Source organism: Ahaetulla prasina, chromosome 5, assembly GCF_028640845.1.
Source record: "Ahaetulla prasina isolate Xishuangbanna chromosome 5, ASM2864084v1, whole genome shotgun sequence".
NCBI lineage: Eukaryota > Metazoa > Chordata > Lepidosauria > Squamata > Colubridae > Ahaetulla > Ahaetulla prasina.
Genome location: NC_080543.1, coordinates 61441371 through 61447370, shown reverse-complemented (window position 1 = coordinate 61447370; position 6000 = coordinate 61441371).

Sequence of the window (6000 nt, the reverse complement as noted above, 5' to 3'; positions counted from 1 at the left end):
GTCATGATAATCAGTTGTTTTATAATTGTCAAGATGTGATGGGGAATATAAAAGTTTACTGATAATTTTATTAAACATTTCTATAGGTATACAGATATAAATGCATGTTTGTGTGGGAGATTCTTCTAGATTCCATGTAGCTTTGTGAAAAGAATAGTGGTTTGATCTGGAATAACTTTCAACTACTCCTGGAAGTAGTGTTCCAGAATTTAAATTTCAAAATGATTTCTGGAGAATACATACGCACTCACACAGAGAGTCATCTTACCCAAACTTATTTTTGTACCATGTGTATGTGTATGAATGTGCAGGCACGGACATGTGTAGGTTGCTTCTTCTTAATCCAAACCAGTTTTTCCATTCCATTCCTCGTTGCAACAGTGAATAATCTGGGTGTAGTTATAACCCACCTTCAGCTGGTAGTAGCTGTTAGATATACAGTGATTTGAGGTATGTGACACAGAGCTCTTAAATGTTTCCAGTAATATACAAGTTCACAGAAGAATCCTTGTGTAGGTTGCTACCAGTTGCTGCTCCCTTAACGTCCCCAAACACTTTTCTTTTATGTATTTTTAGCAGATTGGCATTCAGTACCCGTAGCAGTAGCCCCACTGGAGCATCTCTGTCTGAAGTGTAACTCTTCCTATCAGAAGCTTCTGTTTATAAATAATCAAGCTAGACAGTTCTATATAAGTATCAGTGTTCTTTAGGGGATTCCTGGAAAGTCTTTGGCATTATTTAACCTCTTGCAAATGATGGCATTTGAAAATGAGCAGTTGTACAGTATGTTCAATCAGTAACACTAGTGGCAGGTGTGGGAGGGGTATGATCTCCACCCTTGCCTACAGCTGCAATCTATTCTAGGGTATTTTTTTTAAAAAAAACTCTGAGATGAATTTACAGTAGCTATGATGGGTTGTGGGTTTTGTAATATGTGCAACATGTTTAAATGGGCAGGGCTTCAGTCACCCAGGTAGAACTGCTACCTTGGCTTCTTTTGGACCCTCTCTGTAGATGTGCTGGCACAAGACAGGAACATTGAAATAAGTGCTGCAATGTGGATTAATAGGCTGTAGCTCTGTTAAAACATATGGCAGGGTTCCAAATTCACATTTTGAGATAAGGACATTTTAGATTACTGGTAGTTATTTCCCTGAAATATTCAAGTGTTCCATTTTTGAATATGGGACTTTCAAGGACACCTGTGCTTACTGGCCATTCAGGGGTGGTATTAACTTGCCTTTGCTACTGGTTCGCAAATGTGAGTGCGCACACACGCTCACTCTGCTCATGCGTGACAACTCTGTGCATGCGCAGGACCTTCTGTGCATGCATAGGACCTTCTGCACATGCACAGCGCGTCAAAAACAGGATGTGATAATGTCCGGGTAAGTAGGCGGAGCTTCCCGCAGCTGCCACTACCGGTTCGCCAGAACCAGATAGAACTGGCTGAATACCACCACTGTGGTCATTGCAGGGTACCCATAGGGAAAAAGTCGAAAAGACAAGATGATAGCCACAAACATCATCAAAGCCTGCTCTTTTTAATTGGATGTTCTGGTTGGCTTTAACTCATCCTTTCCCTGTTAATGCCCTTGTATCCAGTCTAGCCTCTTCCCATCTTCTGTCCTATTTAGGAGGGCTCCAGAAAGCCAACATTCAATGTCAAGATATATCTGCACATGAAATCACAAAAATATTGTTTGCCTGAATTAATCAAAAGAGCTTCATATTCATGTAATATATACAATGTGTTTATCACAAGAACAAGTCTTTTCTTCTGTGGAAATACAATCCGCAAGAAAAATCCTGGCAGTTATTTAACGAAATTATTATAAGTGCTGTGTTCACCTTTAGAAATCGTTCACTCTCAAAATGGGAAAAAGTTGTTCAGAATTTTCCAAGTGATCTCTGCACCTTTGATATTTTTGTAGTAAGACTTTCTATTTGAATATAAAAAAAATTTGTTTGGCTTAGCAGAAACCACTTTGCACTGAATACTGAATGGGAAGCTGAGAATGAGTAGCTAATTATCGTGCACATCCCTGTTTTAAAAATAAACTAGGGAGAGGTTCCTAGGAAACATATTGTGCAAGGCACACATGTTGCAACATTAAGAAAATCAAGAAATGCTTCATTTAAAAAAAATCTATTTGTGCTAGAACTTACCAGTCTTCCAATTCAATGACTATAGTGGAAGGGTCACATCTCACACTGATGGAGCTTACACCTCTGCTCGCCTTGCACGTTAGGCTGTAAGTGCCATTTTCAGCTCCTCCAATGAGTGGGATTTAAGTGAGTGTAACACAGTATCCGGTTCTTTTTATTGTGGAATGCTGTTATGAAAGAAACTTCATGGCAATCAATTTGACTGTACTGCTGTCATCCCAACCCTTGGGGAGTGTTGAGTTGCAGCTTCCATTTTAGCTGGGCTATGCAGGTTAGCAGATGGTTTCATATGTATGCACTATGTAGAACAGATCTAGCTTTGTCATTAGAACACCATGCATATCTGGAGCACCTTTTACGAGCATGGACACCATGAACTGAATCTTCAGCAAAAGCATTTAAGTCCAAGACTCAGATGTAGAAAACTGATTTTGCTATCATCATCTTTATATTTCATAAACATCTTTATATATATATGCTTCTGCTGCTTAGTTTGTAAACAAACCCAATGATCAAAGAAACGGCTGAGGTTTTTAACCAACTTTCCTGCCAAAAGAAACCAAATTCTGCTCCTGGAACCTCAGTCCTTAAGAAAACAGGGAGCATGTAACAATGTAGGGAAAAAAAAATCAGAACATAATAGATGTCATGATTGACAACTTCTTAGTGACTGATATTCCTGTTGTTATTTCAACTCCAGTTTCTCATCCAAAGTATTGCAGGTGAGTTTATCTTTGACTCCTTTCATAAAAGCTTGACCTGATTACTGAATGAACTCATTTTCTGGGGAACCATTAGATAGCCAAATCGACTGGATTTGTGAAACATGCCGAAGTTATCATTACCTAAGCTTAGTGCGTTGCATTATCTGCTTAAGGTTTGGGTAAGACAGCCTTTGGAAATAGCTCGATGTAAAAGACCTCATTTGCTTAATGTAACTATTAAACTACTGTTAAAAGAATTAGAGAATGCTATCCTTCGTGTTTAAAATATAATGGGCATTCTTTCAAAATATAGAGAATCATCTTTGCTGCATATAGAGCAGTGTTTTTCAAACTTGACAATTTTAAAATGGGCATTAGCCTTTGGGGCCATCTACAAGGGAGGTTGACTGGAAGCACTGTTTTATAGAGGTGATTCCAATCAGTGTTGGGAAAAGAAAAGTGAAATTACTTCAGCGAGTGCCCCAGTACTTAGACTTCTTTCCTACTTTGCCATAGATTTACACAAAACTGGTAGGGAAGGTTTGGGTTGCATATCTTTAATCTTTAATCATATCTAACGAAGCGAGACACATGATAGGAATCCTACTCCAGTGCCTGAAGGCTATGAGGGCCTGGATGATGTAAAACAGATTGAACCTGAATCCCAGCAAGAATTACTTTTGGTGTAGAACCCAAAAGGTGGGTTCTACTCTTGGTGGCACTGAGTTTGCCTGATGTTAACAGTATTTATTTATTTATTTATTTATTTATCAAACTTATATACCGCACCATCTCCCGTAGGACTCAGGGCGGTTCACAGGCATATTAAAACAATATAAAACAATATAATAAATAAACCTTAAAACCCAGATTAAAACTAAATATTATCATAGCCTGATCACTAAAACAGTAAAAACCAATAAAACCCCCATTAAAATTTAGTTAAAACATTTTGTTCTTAGGCTAGTCCCGCACGCTGAAATAATAGCGTCTTCAGTTCACGTCTGAAGGTCCGGAGGTCAGGGAGTTGTCATAATCCTGGAGGAAGCTCATTCCACAGGGCTGGTGCCGCCACAGAGAAGGCCCTCCCCCTGGGGGCCGCCAACCTACATTGTTTGGTCGACGGCACCCTGAGGAGGCCCACTCTGTGGGAGCGCACGGGTCATTGGGAGGCAATCGGCGGCAGAAGGCGGTCTCGAAGGTATCCCGGTCCTAAGCCATGGTTTAGGTCTTCTCTTGAACTTATGGTTTCTGTTGGAGCTTTGCCAAGCTTTCATGATTCCAGCAGATTTTCTGTTTAAGCTGAATGCAGGATTTGCTCTTGTCATCCCCTATTAGATGGCTGAATTTTTTCCATGGAACTGCTCTTTAGGATGACTCAAAAGCTGGAAAATTCTGGTGCTGTCCAACTGCTGTCCTGTATTAGCATTCACCATAATAAAAATATTTACAGGATATATTTTGGTGTCAGAAAGCTTCTAGCCTATTTCAAGATGTCAGTAACTACCTAAAAACCCTATACAGTTTGAACCCTTGCTACATTTGGGACAGTCTTCTGTGGGTAGAATCTGCCTGCCCTATGCAGTCCAGCATGGGGCAGGTGTTGGGAAGGGTTATCTCTTGAGAGATCAGAGGGCAAGGACCACAAAAATGACATTCCTAGGGAAACAGCTTGCCCTCTGAAGCCATGTCAGGGTTGTTATTCCTTTCAAAAGCCCTCATGTGATTTTGGGCAACAGAGAATTAACATTTCTAAAGTTAATCTATACTCTGGTCAAACTGAACTTCACATTTTTCCTGCCAAACTTTTACAACAGTTTTAGAGACAAGCACCTCTGTGTTCCACCTTTGTGAAATCAGATTCCTAGAGGAGCTTTTGTCATACGCTTACCATTACAGGTAGTCTTGGACTTACTACTACAATTGAGCCCATAGGCGAGGCAGTTGTTGTGCCTCATTTTACAACCTTTTTGCCACAGTTGTGAAGCAAATCACTGTAGTTGTGAATCATGCTAATATTAAGTAAATCTGGTTTCCCTCATTGACTTTGCTTATTGGAAGCTGGCTGGGAAGGCCAGAAACAGTGATAGCATGACCCCAGGACAGTGCAACTGCCATACATACATGCCAGTTGCCAAACACCCAAATTTTGAGCATGTGACCATGTGGATGCTGCAACAGCTGTATGAAAACCATACAACACTTCTTTCAGTGCTGTTGTAACTTTGGTCATTAAAAGAATGGTTGTAAGTCAATGACTTCTGCAGTTAAAAAATTCATACGTGGTAGAGTGAGTTAACATTCTGCTATGTTAATTCAAACTTTCTCACTGTTTAATCAGCAGTGTCATTGGGAACTAGTTTAATTTGCCCAACATCTTTACATCTGAATAACCAGCTGATCAATGATTTGGGGAGCTCAGTTACACCAATATAACTGAGTTGGTTACAGGGCTTGGAGACTAAAACATATGAAGAATGGTAGCAAGAACTGGGTATGGCTAGTTTAGAGGGGGGGAAAAGACCAGTATTTGAGGGGCTGCCACAAAGATGAGGGAGTTCTTATTTCCCAAAGCACCAGAAGGCAAGACAAGAAACAATAGATGGAAACTGAACCAGGAGAGAATCAACCTGGAATTAAGGAGAAACTTCCTAACAATGAGAATAGTTAACCAGTGGAACAGCTGGCCTTCAGAAGCTGTGAGTGTTTCATCAGTGGAGATCTTTAAGAACAGGCTGGACAGCCACTTGTCTGAAATGGTATAGGGTCTCCTGCTTGAGCAGGGGGCTGGACTAGAAGACCTCCAATGTCCCTTCCAGCTCTATTCTGATTGATTGAAAGTCTAAAATCTTGGTTGGATATAGAGGAGGAGTTCTGTATCTGGGGCGTTTTGTTTGATAATAAGGCATTGTATTTTGGACAGATGTGGCATGTCTATATGGACCATAATCTTAACACAATCGCATACAGATTCATCAGAGTCCTTCAAAAATGCTTACAGTTCCTACTTCATTCCTATTTTCCACCCAAAGGTAAACAGTTCTTTATTGTAAGTTTCCTGAGGATTTTGCTAGTAGGCACCATTACTTATTTAATGGCATTAAATACATTAATTGGAGGAAACCTA